This window comes from Cheilinus undulatus, linkage group 7, assembly GCF_018320785.1.
Source record: "Cheilinus undulatus linkage group 7, ASM1832078v1, whole genome shotgun sequence".
NCBI classification, from domain to species: domain Eukaryota; kingdom Metazoa; phylum Chordata; class Actinopteri; order Labriformes; family Labridae; genus Cheilinus; species Cheilinus undulatus.
Genome location: NC_054871.1, coordinates 14,191,706 through 14,209,731, shown reverse-complemented (window position 1 = coordinate 14,209,731; position 18,026 = coordinate 14,191,706). Strand labels below are relative to the sequence as shown.

The 18,026-nt window shown below is 42.1% G+C and overlaps 1 long non-coding RNA gene across 2 annotated transcripts in view; it reads right to left on the bottom strand.

The window, feature by feature from the left end:
- LOC121512229 overlaps window positions 1-18,026 on the bottom strand; it is a 253,715-nt gene that overhangs the window by 145,766 nt on the left and 89,923 nt on the right. For both annotated transcript variants that reach the window (XR_005992093.1, XR_005992092.1), the window contains exon 3: window positions 16,673-16,762. This is a non-coding gene — a long non-coding RNA (uncharacterized LOC121512229). The remainder of the gene's footprint in view (window positions 1-16,672; window positions 16,763-18,026) is intronic.

The window sequence follows — 18,026 nt, the reverse complement described above, 5'->3', positions numbered from 1 at the left end:
TTGTGATTTTTTTGCTTATAACTTAATAGAATTTTAGGTGCAAACTAATAAAAAACATAACATTTGTGTAGGCATGCATCGTGCTGGAGAACAAACTACATAACCCAAACTTGAGGGATAACATTATCTTTGCTCTGTATCAGTGTAGTCTTTGCAGCCAAGAAAAGCTCTCAGTGCAGGTTTAGCTCTTCTTTTATTCAAAGAGAAGTTCTCTGGTTCTGGTCAAACTGCCGTTATAGCTGAATCCATGCTAATTTCTTCACCAGCAGCTATTATTTCCAGGCTTGCAGTCACCACGCCCAATGCTCCTGCCACTTTCTCCTTAAAAAAAGCTGACTGGTCAGGTCATTCTCTGACCAGGAAAAAGCGTTTCAGGCTGGAGCTTTTCAAGATGTATGTAACCTGACATGCCAAATAGACCATTTCATATATCCAACGCACAGATATATTTCACATTTATGGGAAACCACTCCACACAAAGTATTTGAAAAGGGGAGGAATAAAAAAATTAAAAAAATTCTCAGAAGATGAATGGATGAATGTTCTGTCTGTCACATTCATTATGGCCACTCAGACCAACAAGAAAAAACAAAAAAAGCACTCAAAATAAAATCGAAATAAATCCACTGTATTATTTCATTTCAACTACAGATTAACTGATCTATTATCTACCTTACATTCCTGGTTTGTATTTTGGCTCACGCTTAAGTATTTTTTAGACCACGTGCTCTTTGGTAGAATAAGGTTGAGTACCACTGGTCTAACTGTTACAGTTACAGGGTGGAATTGTGAAATAGCACTTTAAAGGGGCACTATGTAGTTTTGGGGAAGACATTTTTATCAAACAAAAAAAATCTTAATTGGTTCATTTTAGTCGGCAAAATTTCTTCAATTTCATGATGAATAAACAAATAAAAGTGTGTGTCAGTGTTTTGTTGACCTCATTTTCCTCTAAGAATAGTTGGTTTCATCAGTTACGAAAAAAATATTTCTGAGTTTGTATTATTACCTTATTAGTATTGTAAATATGAAATTCCTGAGTTTGAATTTCTTCAGAAAACAACCTGGTACAGCTTTCACATTACACTGATCTGTACAAAGTTAAATATAATTTTCAGTAGGCTAACGCATGGCTAATAAATAGTTTTCTTAAGAAAGTAGTGTACTGCTTTCCACAGTCGACAGGCAATGGATTTTAGGCTCTAAGTATGTTGTGAGCAAAATGTATGCACTTGACAGCCAGAAAAAGTACCTCCTGAACAGGGCAAGTAGGAATTTAGATGGGTCAAGTAGATTTGGGAAGCACTTGCCCTGAAGGGCAAGTAGGCAAAAACCTTAACATCGGACCTTGCTGCCTTAGCTTGTTGGTGCATAAAACTAATGCAGAGGTCAGTCGAGAGAAAGGCAAAAACATCTTCAGTGTGGTTCTTTTGTCCTCTTTCAATAAAAAATGCTGTCCAGACCTGATATAAACTGTCACAATAGCTCTAACTGAGCTAACAGCAGCCACTGCATATCCCAGCTTGCAGTACAACTAAACCCCTCCTGTAACTATCCAAACTCATGCCAAGAGTGAAAAAAGCTTTTCTGCCATGAAAAGCTTTCAGAGTGGTTCTCTGCGCTTTGTTTAATAAAGAAATGTGGTACAGTTATGGTAAAACTTCTGCTATACTGGAGCTACATCCCAGCTAATCGCTACACTAGCAGCAGACATTGCAGCCAGCTTCCAGACAATAACAACTACGTGTAGCTACTGCCTCGTCCTCCTTAAACCAGACATCATCATGTAATATGACCAATTCATCAGCTTTACAGGGATACAGTTTTAATTCAGGTTTGATCATTTAAAAAGGCCAAAGATAATAAGATGTAGATATGGACATAGCTCTTACTTTGATTCAAACTTACCACCTTTTGTATAGGAATATAATTATTTCAAGTCAACAAACACATATAAATCAATGATTGAAAAAAGTGAGAGTTTTATGGTAAGCAGGACAGATCTTGTCTCACCCAAAAACAGATAATTAGGCCAAGACATGATAACACCTGTCACAGCAGCTGTGGAGTAAACAGGATTATCAACAAGTACCTTACCATTGACCACCACAGAGCTGTGATAACTCCTCACATCTCTGAAAGACCTCTCTCACACACATTCATCAGTGTGTCATCCATCACACTCCTCTGTCAGAGTTCAAACCCTGTCAGCCAGTCAGGTGATAAGGCAGGCCGGCTCTCTTTACTATGTTTGTGTGAGTGAAGCCATGATCTCTCTGATCCTGTCATCAGTGTGCCAATGGCTGTTCAAACTGTCTGCCTTCACACTTTAGTCAAAGCAAGAAGGTCCATATGTTTATTCTGAGGGAAATTAATAACCTAATTGGACAAAAATGGGGGGTCTGTTTTCAACTTAATTTCTCTACTTTTCTTCTTCTGCTTTAAGTTCAGATACAGCTGCAGAAAATACAGCAGATGAGGAACACAAACAGTAAATTGAAGGATTTAAGAGTCTCATATTTTTGCATGCTCTAACAGCAAAATGAGCCATATCTATAAACATATAGATTCCCTATTGTTGAAGCACAAAGCAGCTCAACTCTGCAGGTAGCAAGCAGGATTAAACAGCAGAGAGGGAGAAGCAGAGAAATTGAGGGAAAAAAAAGATAATATTTTTAAAATGGTGTTTGGTTGGTGAGCTGCAGCGCTAAATGAAGACATTGAGTCACATTTCCATATGAACAAGGCACATGTAGAAACCTACGCACAACTTACAGTATATGCAAACTCTCAAAACACACACCCGTCACATACAGTACACACTCCACCTTTTGCACACATTGTCACCCTCGTAGACCCTAACTTGCTCCACCTTGCAAACACAAATGCACACCCTCCTCCCTATACACACACCTTCTATCCCCACCCCTTCATTAATACCCTCCTCTCCAACGCGAAGGAGAAAGCCCTCCAATTATAAGCAACTCCTCAGCAGACGGGCTCAGCGCTGCATTTATTAGGAGCTCATTTGGCTAAGCGGGGCTAAACACAGTGCACCACAGAGAGGAAGGGGGGGAGAAGGGGGGTATAAGAGGAAGAGGAGGATGCACCCTCTCTCTCTATGTCTGTGTGACATTAAAGGGAACATCCCTGTATATTCTGTCCTAATCCAAACTGATTTGAGATGGCACAGGGGGGTGTTTGAGAAGCAGCGCTGGATTATTTGTTTATGGTGGGGGGGCTGGAGCGCCTCAGCTCCCCCAGATTTACCATCTTATACCGTCTCTCAGCTTTTAATCGCCTCTCTTTCCCCAAACACAACCCATTTACAGTTCAAAGCGGCAGAGCCTATATCTATCGCCGGCTATATTACGATTAGTATTAATATCATCACCATATTCAAGGCTGAGAAGTCTCAGAGGGGGGATGAGGGAGGGAGGGGGATATCACAACAATACTGTTGCTGCCCAAATATGGCGGCTCACTCTTTGAAAGCATGACCTTAGTGAGGAGACGTTTTTCGCTTTAATCAGAGCTGCAGCTTTGCTTGGTTTGGAGGGTTAGAGGTGTTACTCAGCACTTTTACAGATGAATTTTTTAACACCATGTTGGATATTAGACGGTAAGTTTCATTATGCATCCAGTAGGCCTTGAAGCAGATAAAGTTCAGTAAATCATTTTAAAAGCAAGTAACCTTTGGGGGGGGGGGGGGCTTATCCACTTTTAAAGCAGTTTTCAGTGTTTGAGTAACCACCCAGAGAGCGCACAGATAGCAAAATGTGACTGGACCAGATATGGACCAGATGTACACCAATTTTCAGGCCAAACTGGAAAAAAAGGTCTACTCCAGTGTCTTGTTGCACATTGGAACTAATCCAGTGTGAAGTCATATAGCGGCTCTGCAAGAGTTTTGCACCAGAACAGATCAAGATAGATTGAAACCATATACATTTTTGGTCCATATATGGTGCAAAACTGGCCCAGCAAGTGCCAGCTTTGATCCAGATTTTGGAAGAATTGATCAAGCTTTTGGACAGATCTGGGCCAGATGCCTTAGCTATAACTCTAAAAGCAGACCTTTGGCCCAGATCCATCTGGACCGAACAGTTCAAACTTCGAGCGGGATCTGGCCCAAATTGAGCGGGCTTTGAGCTGTCTTAGCTATATCTCTTACAGGAAAGACATCTGGCCCAATCCGGCTGTAAACCAGAACAGCCTGTGCTGGCTTTGAGTCAGATCTTGGCCAAATGTGTTTGCTGGACATCATCTAAGGGTGCTTTCACACTAGGTCCAGTTGTTTCCACGCCAAGGCACGATTCCTCCCCCTCCCCCTGCTAACTTGCTTTCACACTAGCAACATCGATCTGTGCCCGGGCCCACTTGCGTATGCATTCAGTCTGATACAGCAGGTGGTAGTATGCACATAGCTGGTTTACAAACCTGCCAAGAAGGTGAAAAAAGAAGAAGCTACCAACAAGCTTAAAGCTATAAAGGAGGAAGCTGGGTTGGAGGAGTGAAGCTTTGCTAGCAGCAGCATGGTGCATCAGCATTGGCGCAAGCAGAGATTAGTGAGAAGTCAGCTCACATTTAAATGAACCACTGTGTTGACATTTGTATGTAAAATGTGTATAAAACCTCTAACCTGACACGCCAGATGAATTATCACACATCCATCTGGAAAACCACTGATCGATAGCTGCTATCGAGCCTTTTAAAAATAAGCTGGAGGGTGATTGGATGAATGTTCTGTCTGTCACATCTTTATGGACCAACCAGAGCAACATAACAAGTGACATCGTAGCCGCTACCAAGGTGCGCTACAGAGAAATAATCTCCATATTGAACAGCATAACGCGAACCATGGCGACTGTAGACATGTAAGTACACGACTTTTGTCATTTTTGAATAGAAACCAACTCAATGCTGTTCTTTGTCCTTCTTTAAATGAAGAAATGTCATCAAGTTCTGATAAAACTGGCGCTTTAGCAGCATCCACGCTAATGTCTTCCGCTATAACTGCACCGGCCTCTTGTTGCTGCTTGCTTACGTCACGACTCCAGAAAGTACTGCCCTTGACGCTGATTGGTCCAGTCACTTTCTAACCGGGCCCAAATGGTTCAGACGGGAGCTTTGCAAATGAATTTGTCAATGAGAAACATGGAAATGGGCGGATCCATCTGCTTTGCAAGGTTATAAAATCTCTGCTGCTGGAAAAAAATGAATACATCAAACTGGTATTTGACACATTTCAAGTTAAAGAAATATTGCAACTTCTGTGATTTGCAAATTCCAGCAGGCCATATTGCGATTTAATCTGATTTGCAATGCCCAGCCCTCGTCAAGGACTGCAGCCTTTGTACATCGGCGCATGCTCCATCCACTGAGCTAAACTGACACCCATGCTCACCTTCAATAAAGGCTGTAACACCCCATGTTTTTATCTGTCAGCAAATTTATAAGGTGATCATACACTTCAAAATGAAAATCAAACAAGGTTGGCCAATTAAGGTGGAAGGCCCACCCTGGTGCAGACTATGTCTGAAATATTTCCACACAGCCGTAAGAGGAATGAACATCTACTCCATCCTCTAGACCTTGGCTACTGTTAGCAGCTGTCTGCTTACCGCTGGGTTGTTCAACAGTTCAGGACAACACACAGCTGGGAGGAAACCTTCAAATAGGTGTGCAGTAAGAATTTCAAACTAAAGTCATCGCTTAAAGATAAAAGTGTAGATGATCAACCAATCAATGTACCAATCCACATCGATGGTTATTACACCCGTACTTCTTAGCAAAGTAAGAGATCACTTAAGCATAAGTTTTTGAATGTATGACACTGACAGAGTCCAATTTCCTAAGAAAAAAAGAAAAAAAATCTGTTGATAATTCTTCATTGGCACTCACAAAACACATCTTTCCCCAGACTGAGGAAGGAGTTTTGAACAGCTAAGAAAATCAGCGGGATAGGGGTGAAAGGCTATATCAGAAAAAAAAAAAAAACATAATCATAGGGAAATAAATAGGAAAACAGAAAACAGCACAAACTCAGAGACAAATAAAGCAATAGAAAAAGGACTGAGACAGATTCATGGGAAAATGTGAGGTTCAGAGATGCACATAGAGCTTGAGGGGGGAAGATAGCAGCAGAGGATAATAATTGCCCTCCCTCTGAGGCACTCTGGTTTTTAAAGTGTGTTTTTACGTGTCTGTGTCGTTGCGTGGCACAGCAGGCTTCCCTGGATTGGTGCCAAACTCCATCTCTCCTCACCAGGCCCAATAACCACCCGGCTATCTGCACCTGCTCCAATTATTATCCTATTAGCAACAAATACCGCACAATTACTGCTAGAAACCCCTCACACTCTGGCTGCTGCAGGCTGTAAAAATAAGAGAGAGAGAAATTAGCGGGGAGCTACAACAGCAGCGATCAGACGGCAATTAATCAGCAGAGACACATCTCTTAATGTGGAGAACAGAGTCCAACACCTTTAGCTCTAATAGAGAGGGATGATGAAGGTAGGGGAAGGTGGGAGGATACCAGAGGTTGTTGGAGTTTTTTGTTGTCCGTCATTTTGACGGAAAGGGTCGTAAAAATTCCGTCATACCATTTTTACAATCTTTCATTATAATTTTCTCTTTAATATCTGTAATATAATATAATTCAATATGACTTTATTAGTAGAGTTTAATTAATGAAGCACCCTTTCCTAACTTATATTTAAAGAAAAATCTTTGAGGTTATGCTTTTAATGGCATTGAGAGAAATAGGAATACAGCAGCACAGCGTTTACTCCTCGTCATTTTTATGCAGTGACGGTGGAGCAACAATCCCTGTCTCAAAGCAAGCAACTATGAACTGCGCCATTTCAGATGTCACGTACAGTTTTGAGGATATTTCTAACGCGATGTTGTAGTTTGATGACCACAGCTGATAAGAAGTTGTTAAAAGGCTGCACTGTGGAGCTGCGTACATTTTTGTCTGCTCCACAGGAGTCATAAGCCAAAAAAACATCACGCACCCTGATCTTGCACACTGAGTCAGGTGTGTTTGTATTTGCCTTGACTGCCAAAATTTATAGAATGTGGCAAATTGTTTTGTACTGTGAGCCTGTGTCTCTGTCACTTCTTTAGAATCACGCTGGATCCATCCATCCTGACAGAGAGCTTCATACAGCACAGGCTCATGCGTCATAGCACTGAGACTAGTTGGAGAGATGGAGAACAACTTTTTAATTCTGTCTCTGTTGTGACCCATGAGTAGGATACTAAAATATGCCTTTATCTGTTATATTTACATGGTTGATATTCTTATAATACGTGGGCAAACTACGGCGTTTAAAGTGAGGTTGAGGAGTGGTTGGGCAGGGGTGAGTGAGCAAGAGAGAATAAAGCAACAGGCACTGATCTGAATCATGAACCCATTTCTCTGTTATAGTATTTCCATGGTTGATATCCACATAATAAATGAGTAAACTTTGGTTTTTAAAGGGATACTTCAACATTTTGGCAAATTCGTCCATTGCCATAATCCCTATAGTCTTAGTAATAGGTTCGTTACCTTCAGTTGTCAGTGCAAGCTGTTTTTAGATCGGCCGCTGCCGAGTTCGGACCTGCTGTGCCAACTCAATGTAAGCAGACGATATTCCGGCTTTCCCTCATCAAACTCTTCAAATACACAATCCAAACTTCAAAATGCTCTCGTGGACAAGTTGTGACCTGCACATTCACCACGCTATGAAATAATAATGTATAATCATGTAACATTACGAAAAATGAAGCAAATACTCAGAACTATTTCTTGAGTAAACCACTAGGCAGAGTGACACAGAGCAGCGGCCATGCCTAGAGTGTAGTTCCAGCTTTGCATTTAGATTTAAAACATCTCCGTCTCATAATGTTCCATGATTATTTCATAGTGTGGTGAATGTACAGGCCACAACTTGTCCATAAGAGCGTTTGAGTTGTTGGATTGTGTATTTGATGAGTTTGATGAGGGAAAGCCGGAATACCGTCTGCTTACATTGGTTAACTGTGGCACAATCAGCTGGCTTTAACAGCTGGTAACAAACCTATTACTAAGACTATAGGAATTATGGCAATGGACGAATTTACCAAAATGTTGAAGTATCCCTTTAAAGTGAAGTTTTGGGGAGGGGCAAGTGAGGAGGAAGCAGCGGTAAATGTTTTGAATCATCAATCACCCGAAATTTTGCATAAAATCAAACCTGTTCCGAAAAATGGAACGACAAAATGACAATTTTGCTGTCAGTGTGCAGACATGAGAACAACATGAAACAGACTCATTGAGCAAAGGCCTTAACACTCTGCATGGCGACCTGTATCCCTTTATCCCCTTATCCCTGAGACACCTGCACCAGCCTCTCAGTGCGCTGTCAGCATGGAGACTGGTGCGCTTTCACTAATCTGCGGTGTCGAGGTCAGTGAGAGCCCACTGGCTACAAGATTTTTTAAAAGATTAAATAACCTCCATGATAGTCAATTCATGCGAAATGGAAAAGGTCTATGCATCTGTCTCTGTGTGCGCACTGAAATGCAGGGTCATCCTCATCAGTCTAGTCCATAATGGACTGGACTGATGAGGACGAAGAATATTCGGTTAACGCGACCTCTGGAGGATACTGCACAGGTGACAAGAGCTCTGTATTCTTATTGCTGCTTTCTCCTGCACAGGTGGACTCAATTTCAAAACTCCTGGGATTTCAGATGTCTTTAGAAACCTTTAAAACATCCTATATTGTGGCAACATGCTGCAGAAGCACAAACAAAGCAATTTCAGAAGATTTTGTGATGTGACTTTAAATTTTTAAGATCAATCCCAGTTTTTCTAAATACTGCAACTAAAAAGTTTATTTTGGTAGGAGAGAGATGAAATAGAATCGGGCTAACGAAAGGTTTTATATCTAAAAGCTGCACATTTCATCAAGGAAATTAAAGGACCAATGTTCCAGGTTGACGGGGACTTAGAGGGAAGCACTGTATATAACACTAACCCAGAGTAGGGTTGGTCGTCTCTTAATGAGAAGATTGTGGATTCAATCCCCAGCTCCTGTTGATGTGTGCTTGGGCAAGACACTTAATCCCAATTTGCTCTCACTGCTTCGTTGATGGCATGTAAGTATGTATGAAAGCGTTTAAACAGGATTAGACAAAACTGATGGCTAATTCTCCATTGCAACCTTCGCCTTCAGTGTATGAATGTGTAAGTGAAAGGGTGAATGGGTAGGTGTGGCTTGCAGTGTGAAAACATTTTGAGTAGTGAACTAGAGCACAAGCTCAAGTCCATTTACCATTCACAACTACCAACAAGGAAGGGGCTGAGAGCTGGGAGTGCAAACTCCATATGGCAAAAACAGATGGTAATCAAAGAGCTTAAAAGCTGCAGTACTGTGCAGAACTTTTAGGCATGTTCAGGTCAAAAGTTGAGGCTGAATTAAGGTGTAGATTTGCAGAGTAAGCCTGCCTGGGTGTACCAGCGGGCGTAAGGATTGACACACCCCGATCATGCTCTGAATGTCCTTACATATTACCAGGGGCATGAGAAAATAATCTGTTGAAAAAATAAAGTCTACACCTCATGGTCGGAGTAACGGGGTGGATGTGGCAAGTAAGCATGGTCTAAGGGACTTTCGGTAGTACTGTAGTAGGGTTGACAAAAGCTGCCAGTCATGCTGTGGATGTCCCAAGGGCCCAAAAACTGCCAGCAGTCTCCAGGTGTAAAAAGACCCCAAACAAAAGAGATACTGTCAAGCTTGACCTTGGCTGCTGAGCAACACGAGTGTCAACATGTGTTGAACTTGACTCTGGCTGCCTCCTGTCCTGCCTGGAGTTGTGGCCCTATGATGAATCATTAGCGCCCTAAATGCCTAAAACATTTGTTCATGAGTGTACATAGCTGCACAGAAACTGCACATCATAGACTTTCCTTAGCGTTAAATAGATCATCACATAAGACAACTGTTAAAACATATTTCCCTTGGGAGATGCCCCATCAAAGAATACCTCATCTGACTGACATCAGCGTTGGTTCTTGGAATCAGACCTGGTGACAGCATAGTCAGTCCTATAATCTAGCTGATTGTGTTTTTCTGGTCATAAAGAGAAGCATTTCAAAACTGGTTCTGTTTGAATAAAAGTTTAAACCTCTTCCAGGTATTTTTGAAAATTTTAGATTTTCCAAAAAAGATTTCTATAGCTCTATCAGAGTTTGCTCAAAGGGTTTAATAATTCATGTTTGATTATGCCATAGTGAAGACCACCTCTGACTAAGTGTTACCTTGGATCAGTTTCCCCTTCAACTCTTGAGCTTACATGGTGTGATGCTAATGGATGTACAGTAGGATGACCCTTGGTTCAGGCAGAGAGTGATCGTAGGGGAGCCTCTTATTGTCCAATGTACGTGTACATTTTCATTGCTTAAGAAATAACTATGATTCTCAGTATCTAGGATCATGCCATGTTTATGCAAAATTAATTTTTTTCCCACCATTTAGAAGCAAAAAAACTGAGCTGTAAACACATCATCAGCATATTATGACCTTCCAAACAGTCATTTTTCAAAAACCCTGCAGATGCAGAGCAACATTAGCATTCATTTGAGATTACACTCCATGGCCATGTCCTTCCATCATGGCAGAAAAAGATTACAAGAGCGATGTTGGAATAAACACTTCACCTGACAACAACATCTGAGCTGTCTCTGCCTCGTCCTGATAGGCTGAAGATGTCCGGCTGATACAAAAGGAAAAAGCTCTGGCAAAAAAAAAAAAAAAGCTGCCAGCACGCCAAAATATACCTGCTGCTCACACGCACACACATACACTTTGATGCACACAAATAAAACCGACTTGTATTCATATTCAAATGAAAATTCTTATCTTCCAAATTGTGGCTCTCCCCGTCAGTTGCTTTTAATGCATGTTGGATAGATTGAAAAGTAGGTGAGCAGAGAAAGGTAGAGAGAGAGAGAGATAGAAAAGAGAGAGAGAGAGGCTGAAGGGAGAATTTGGGTGAGTCTGAGGCATCATCACACCCTCTCCCCAACAATTTATCATCCGAAAATTTGACAAACAGACAGACAGACTGACCGACAGACAAATTTCTTTTGGGGGCCCGATAGCCACGCCTATGATGGCTGTCAAAACAGCAGTTACGGGGAGAGAGAGGGACGCAACGGCAGAAACAGAGAGGGAGAAAGGGGAGAGCAAGATAAAAAGAACATTGAGAGCCAAAGAGAGAGAGAGAAAGCAAGGGGGGAGATGTGTGTATTTTTTTCTGTCTTTCTTTAATGAAACAGTCGTGAGCTTTTTGGTGACAGTTAAAGCTGACAGAAGCACTCAAGATCTGGCCTAGAGCTCTGACACACACACATGCACACACACAAATCATTTTTGGGGAATGTCATGCAGCAAACATGTACTGTGTCCTTTGGTCTTTGAGACACACTGGGTTCTTTGACATCAGCCTCTTCCTCTCTCTTTAAGTGTGTGTGGCCTCAGGCTAAACCAGCCGGCTGCTCTCCAGACTAATTCACATGAGGCGAAGGTCAATCAGAATTCCTCCAAGGTCTCTGGGTCTCTGTCTGTTTTTCAGGCCTCATCCATGTGTCCCAAACTCAGCCTCTCTGTTCACCAAACAATCTGTATGTAGATAATTCTAACAAAAAACACTGGCAGAGCATCTGAAAACACATGCACTTCACTCTCATCTATACTGCAAGACAGTCAAATGTCTATAAAGAGACACCTCCACAAAGATCTTAAAGTGTATTTATTTCTTCTCCACAAAATTCCTTCTCACTCCTGAGATACAGAACTTTCTCTTGACGAGAGTACCAAACAAAGGGCAGTTCTGACCAAAACCTACTAATTTTCAGCGTGTTTAGTCCTGACCAGTGACTACTAGGGCTTCTCATATATAACAAAAATCATTTGTCTATCCTAGATGCACTCATGTGAGCCATTTTGAGTCAAGTGCACAGAGATACAAACACTTGTAGCGGATGCAGTCGGGGTTGCAGCCAGAGTGAACTCTGACAAATAATTGTTTCTGTCACCTGAATGCTCCACCACAAAGGGTTTATGGTCCACACACAAACCCCACTGTTACCCAAACCCAGCAAAACATCAAAAAACCAGCAAGCATAAAAAAACCACGCACCACAAAAGCGGTTTCAATGATCCTCACAGTGTATTCAACAGTTCAATGAAAACCCACAGTTCAACCCAACACCAAACCCAAACAATCCCCAAAACCCCAGAGTCACTATTTCTGATCACCTATTCACGAGTAAATATAGTCACTTTCTGCAATAGTTTTTCCCTTGGAGTGAGCGCTCCTGTCTCACTTCCTATCAAAGCCGGCTAACCAGCTTTACCTCTTTCCCTCGTCTCTCTGAGGAAACACCACCGTGTGGAGACGTGGTAGCCTTCCAGGCAAACGGACAGGAAAGGGAAAGCAGGTTGAAGGAATCCAGAATAATCCAGAGTATGGACGGGAGAAAACGCACAGGTTTAACGGACTTAATCACACGAGCTGCCAAGGGCTGGTCGAGGAGACAGATGCTGGATGCTCTGAGGCACTTCCGGGATGCAGGCTCCCTGGTAAGGTCACAGCATTTTTCTTCAGGTTTCTGGGGGTGTGTTCATCACGCAGGGGAGCATGCAGGTATGGGTGCCAGTGAGGTTAGACTGAGCAAATTCAGCAAGGTCTTGAAGTTTTGTGATGGTTTTGTAGCTTGAGGTATCTGGAGTGGGGTACCTTGGTTGCAGCAGCACATCTGCAGGTCCTTGAAGGGTCTGCCCCAGGTTCAGCTCAGCAGGAGTAACTCCAGTGGATTCGTGGACAGCTGAGTTGAGAGCAAAGCAGAATTCAGGTAGGTACTTGTCTTGACCCTTGTGGTTCTCTCCAACAAATGAGGGGATCATTTTTTTAATGTCCTAGTTATTCTTTCAGTCATATTGGTTTGCGGATGGTATGCTGATGTCATTTTTTGTTTCAGACTCCATTTCTCACAGGTGAAGATTGAGGAGACAAACTGGATTCCCTGGTCTGACAAAATGTAGTTGGGGACTCCCCATCTGGTGAGGATCTCTTGAGTGAGTAAACGTGATATGGTTTCCGCCGTTGCTTTCCTTATGGGAGTCACTTATGGGAAACAGCTCTACCCATCTGGTGTAATAATCCACAAAAACCAACAGGTAGACATTTCCCTTGGAGCTTCTTGGAAATGGGCCCATCAAGTCTGTAGTAGAGAGGTAGTTTGCCACCTTGTGGGTTAAATACGCTATTGCAGTTTAGGGATAGGTTTTGGTTGGCCAACATATTAACCCTAGCAATGCGGTCTCCTAAGACACGCTGTAACCTGATGTGTTATTATTATCTGCTGTCTCCAAGTAAAGATGCGTTGCACCTACTTCTCTTGTCTCTTCATTGAAGTTCAGCCAGTATACTACAAGGTCCACTCCAAGCATCTGCCAGGGTTGGCTGACCATGGTGTGCTGCAGCTCCCCTGCTACCTTCCAGTTGTCAGGTTTGTAGCCCTGACACACTTGACAGTTCTGCACATAGTTCTTGACCTCCAGGCTCATCTGAGGCCAAAAGACCAAACCTTGCAGTCTTCTGTAGGTTTTGTACTGACCAAGGTGTCCTGCCAGAGGGTCCTCATGCAACATTTGCAGAAGCTGCGGTCCAAGACTCTCAGATATGAGGATTTGATAAATGGACTTGTAAGGCAGTGTTAGCACCTGATAGATTTTTGTCCTCAAGGATGGTGTATTTGGGGGTGTTGGTCAAGGTGACCTCTCCCTCTTCCATCACAGATTGATAAATGCATTGGCAATCTGAGTCATTCTGCTGTGCCCTCCAAATGAGGTCAACGGTGATGGGCAACTCCTTTCTGCCTTCCCCTTGGACTGCCAACAGTGTAGCACAGGCAGGAGGTAAGGGGTTAGTGGCAGCATCATGAGGGACTCTTGACAGTGCATCTGGGACGGCCTTTTATTTCCCTTTTCTGTATTCCGCTGAGGAATTAAATTCTTGTAATCTCAGTGCCCACCTGGTGAGCCGTGCACTGGGTTTTTGGATTTTGAAGATCCATAGCAGAGCTGAGTGACCGTGACAACAGTAAAGAACTCCCATCCAGACAATACTTCCACCTCTCCAATGTCCAGACGACTGCCAAACATTCTTTCTCAGTAGCTGAGTAGTTGCATTCTGCTTTATTCAGGCTTCGGCTGCCATATGCCAGGACCTCCTCAGTTCTGAGCCCTGTTTTCTGGGCTAGCACAGCTCCCAGCCCCTGGCATCTGTATAAACAACGAAAGGCAGGTCAAAAAATTGGATGTTGCAAGATGGGCGGGGAGACCAAACACGCTTTCAGTGCTTTGAATGCTTCCTGGCACTCAGTTGTCCACTTAAACTTTGCCCCTTTTCGCTTCAGGGCATTTAAAGGTTCAGCCAGCTTGAAGAAGTTTGGGACAAACTCTGTGGTACCACCCAGACATGCCAAGGAACCGGTGTACCGCCTTGATGTTTGTTGGCACAGGGAACTCCTCTACAGCCTTGGCTTTGTCCGGATCCACTTGAATCCCTGTAGGTGACACGATGTGGCCCAGGAACTTGAGTGAGGTTTGAAAGAAGTTGCATTTTTCATATCGACAGTCAGCTTTGCCTCCCGGAGTTTCGGAAAGACCAGGTGAAGGTCGTCAAAGTGTCTTTCCTTTGATGGAGAGGAGATGATGATGTCATCTAGGTAGACAAAGCAGATGCTTCCCCTCAGTTCTCTTTGCAAACATCTTTGATACAAAATGAGTAATTCTGAAGAGCTTAGCGGCTTCAAGCCTGGTACTGTGATGAATGCCCCCTCTGAACGCCAGTAACTCAGCCACAAAGCAGAAGACCATGTAAAATCACAGAGCTGAGTCAACACTTACTAAGGAGCATGGTCACTATGGTATGGAGCAAAGTCACTATGGTTCCATAGCTGAAGAGTAGGGATGGGAATCAAGAACCAGTTCCAGTTGAGAACCAGTTCCAATTGGTTCAATTCATCGACGTCATTCACAGTTTATCTTAAAAATGCCCTGATCAGTGCCTTACTTCCTCATACCTTAAAAAAATGATCTCTTGAGTAGGGATGGCGATTGTTCATTTTTATTGATATTGATACTGACAGCTAAAGGTACATTCTAGTGATGCACAATATTGCTGTGCTTTTAGCTTATGTTCCCCTTGAAAGAACTGATGTATGTTTTTACAACAGTTGTATCTTAAAATGACATTACGTCACAGAGCCTGTGATACTCGATAGCAGTATAGATAAGCAAAAAAATTATTGATTTTCAGGTATTTCAAAAACACAGAACCGGGCCCTTTGGACCAGGGTTTAAATCCCATCCCTACTCTTGAGACGCAGTCAGCTTGAACAACAACAGAGAAATAAAGGAATTAAACATGGTGGACAGTCAAAAAACAGGCTAAAGCTGTTGAAAGTGTGGCTTCATTTCTCAAAAACTGACACGGACAGTGCAACGTCTGTCAAATGGTGATTTCATGCAAAATATGTACCTTTTTGTCCAAGAACTGTTCATTTTGAACAAGTTTTCAATTTTCTTTTAATATGTCCAGAGATCTAAGCATTGTATTGTATTATAGTTCAAGTTTAGAGATTGAAGATCCAGAGATGAGCTTGTTTTAACTGAGACATTTCCTACAAAGAAGAGAATTTTTGTATAATTTAGCAAGTTCTTCTCCCAAACACCTTATGTTCAACATTTGTAGTTATCAAAACTATTAAAGCCAGTGAAGTGTGCTTGTCATTGACTCTTACTGAAGTTGGCATACCTGTTCAGTGTTCAGAGAGAAAGAGACTCAATAAATTTAGAGTTGTTAGCAGTGAAAACCAATTTAGTCTACTTTTTCCAAGAAGAAAATTCACCAGAAGGTGAGAGGAATTGATAATGGCAACGATATCAGGATGAATTTTAAATTTCAACATATCAAACATCAGCAAAAAATCCAACATCCTAGGTCTTTGATTTTTAGACCAAAATGCCCATTTGAAACCAGAAAAACAAAACCTCCGAGGTGATTTCTTTAACTAAACACCAGGAAAAGTAAAAATCTTGGTGCTAAAACTGTATGTCTTTATCCATACACTGCTTCATTCCTCTGACATTTCACTTTGGTTTATTGAACACACGAAAGATTAGGAGGTTAATATACAGTTTATATATAGAGGCTTCAAGGGTTAGAGGGTAGGTTACGCAGTAGCCCACTCCAGTTTCACCCTGGACCCCGGCCTGCTCTGTACTGAAGTGTAAACATTACGAAACAAAAATATGTCCAACATTTTTCAAAAAACTCCAAACTGTAAGAGAAGAAAAACTTGACACAAGCCCCAATCAATCCAACCCTGCAGAGTGAAAATATGAAAATATCCCTGCAGGCATGGAGTTTCAAATAACTGATCAATACATATCCAAAAGAACAGAACTGCTTGAAGAAGTTTCTCTGAATAAAGAAATGAAACATGACCCTGATCATATCAGTCCAGCCTTACATACAGGGTTCACAGCCCTGCAGAGAATCTCATTTAAAAAACAGATAAAAAGATAAAGATCACAGTGTAAATAAACTTCTCCCAAATCCTCACCTGACTTTTGGTGTGAAATGAGTAAATCAGAGGGCCCCTCTTCCAACAAGGCCATTAGAAGTGCTGAAAGTTGCTGTTGAGGTCACATTCCTGTGAAACAAATCAATGTTTGAGATTTATCGATTGCCTTGGGAGGCGAAGCAAGACATTCATAACCTTCTGTTGCAGTAAGTCTGCATCGCACCCACACATGGGCACTTGACATCCTCAGAAACCAGCGACGCACACACTGTTAAAGTCTTTGTATCATTTGCTTGCTTTATCATGTCATGGGATCTTCACTTCCTCATGTGGATCAAGAAAATCCTTAGAAATACAATGAGAGGAATGTTTTTAGCTGTCAGTGGGGCAAACAGTCCTTTAGTATGAAAAACTCAATTGAAAATCAGTTTGAATGTCCTAAACTGGTGCAAGGAGAACACTTTTGAGAGGCCTGATTTTTGTCTCTGTGTTAGCTTCTGTGCTCCAATGACACCATTTGGCCCCCCTTCTCTCTTTCAAATATCAAAGTTCTTCTCTTCTTGCCTATACTTTCTTTTACCTTCACCTTGTCTCTTCTTGCTCTCTCTTTATCCCTCTCTTTTTATTTTTGCTCGTCTCCATCTCCCTTCAGCTTCCAATCCCTAAACACGACAAACACATCAAATGAAGCCCTTTCACCATTTCAGATGCAAATTTCACAATCAGCATCAAATAAACGCCTCCCATCATAAAATATTACTGCCTTCATAAGTGACTCATTCACACACAATAGAAGAAATGTCTTATTTTATTGAGACACAATGGCACTTTGGCAGCTTTTGTCCCCCTCTAGTCCCCCACCCCATTCCTCTGTAAAAAAAAAAAAAAAAAAAAAACATCCCAAATATTTCAAGAACTCTTATTATTACTAATCTTCATGCGGAGGCAACCCTGCTACATGTGCATCATGGGAAATGAGGGCGGTGTCACAAGGAGCACTGCTGTCGTGTTCCCTCTGAGTGAGTGGATAAGTGCTACATGTCAGCGTCATGTTTAAAGACGCGCTGCATGATATCTTTGTCATCGGGGCCGACAGAAATCACGGTTGGAGACGAGCGGTGCGCCCGCTTGTCACAACAAACCCATGCAAGAGGGGTGCGCGGCTCGATGGAAAGCTGTAATTTGGAATCAAATGAATTATCTATGACTTCAGTAAGTTTGTCAGAGAGACGAAGACGTGACGGCTCACGACAGAAAATGTTAATGTTGTGTAGTAAATTACTGCAGCTTCAAAAATTATTTCAGCTGTTGAGGACATGTAACAAGATGGAAGGAAGGGCCTAATTGAATTTGTAAAGTACATGGGGAGATAATAAGCTGGGAAGCAGATGAT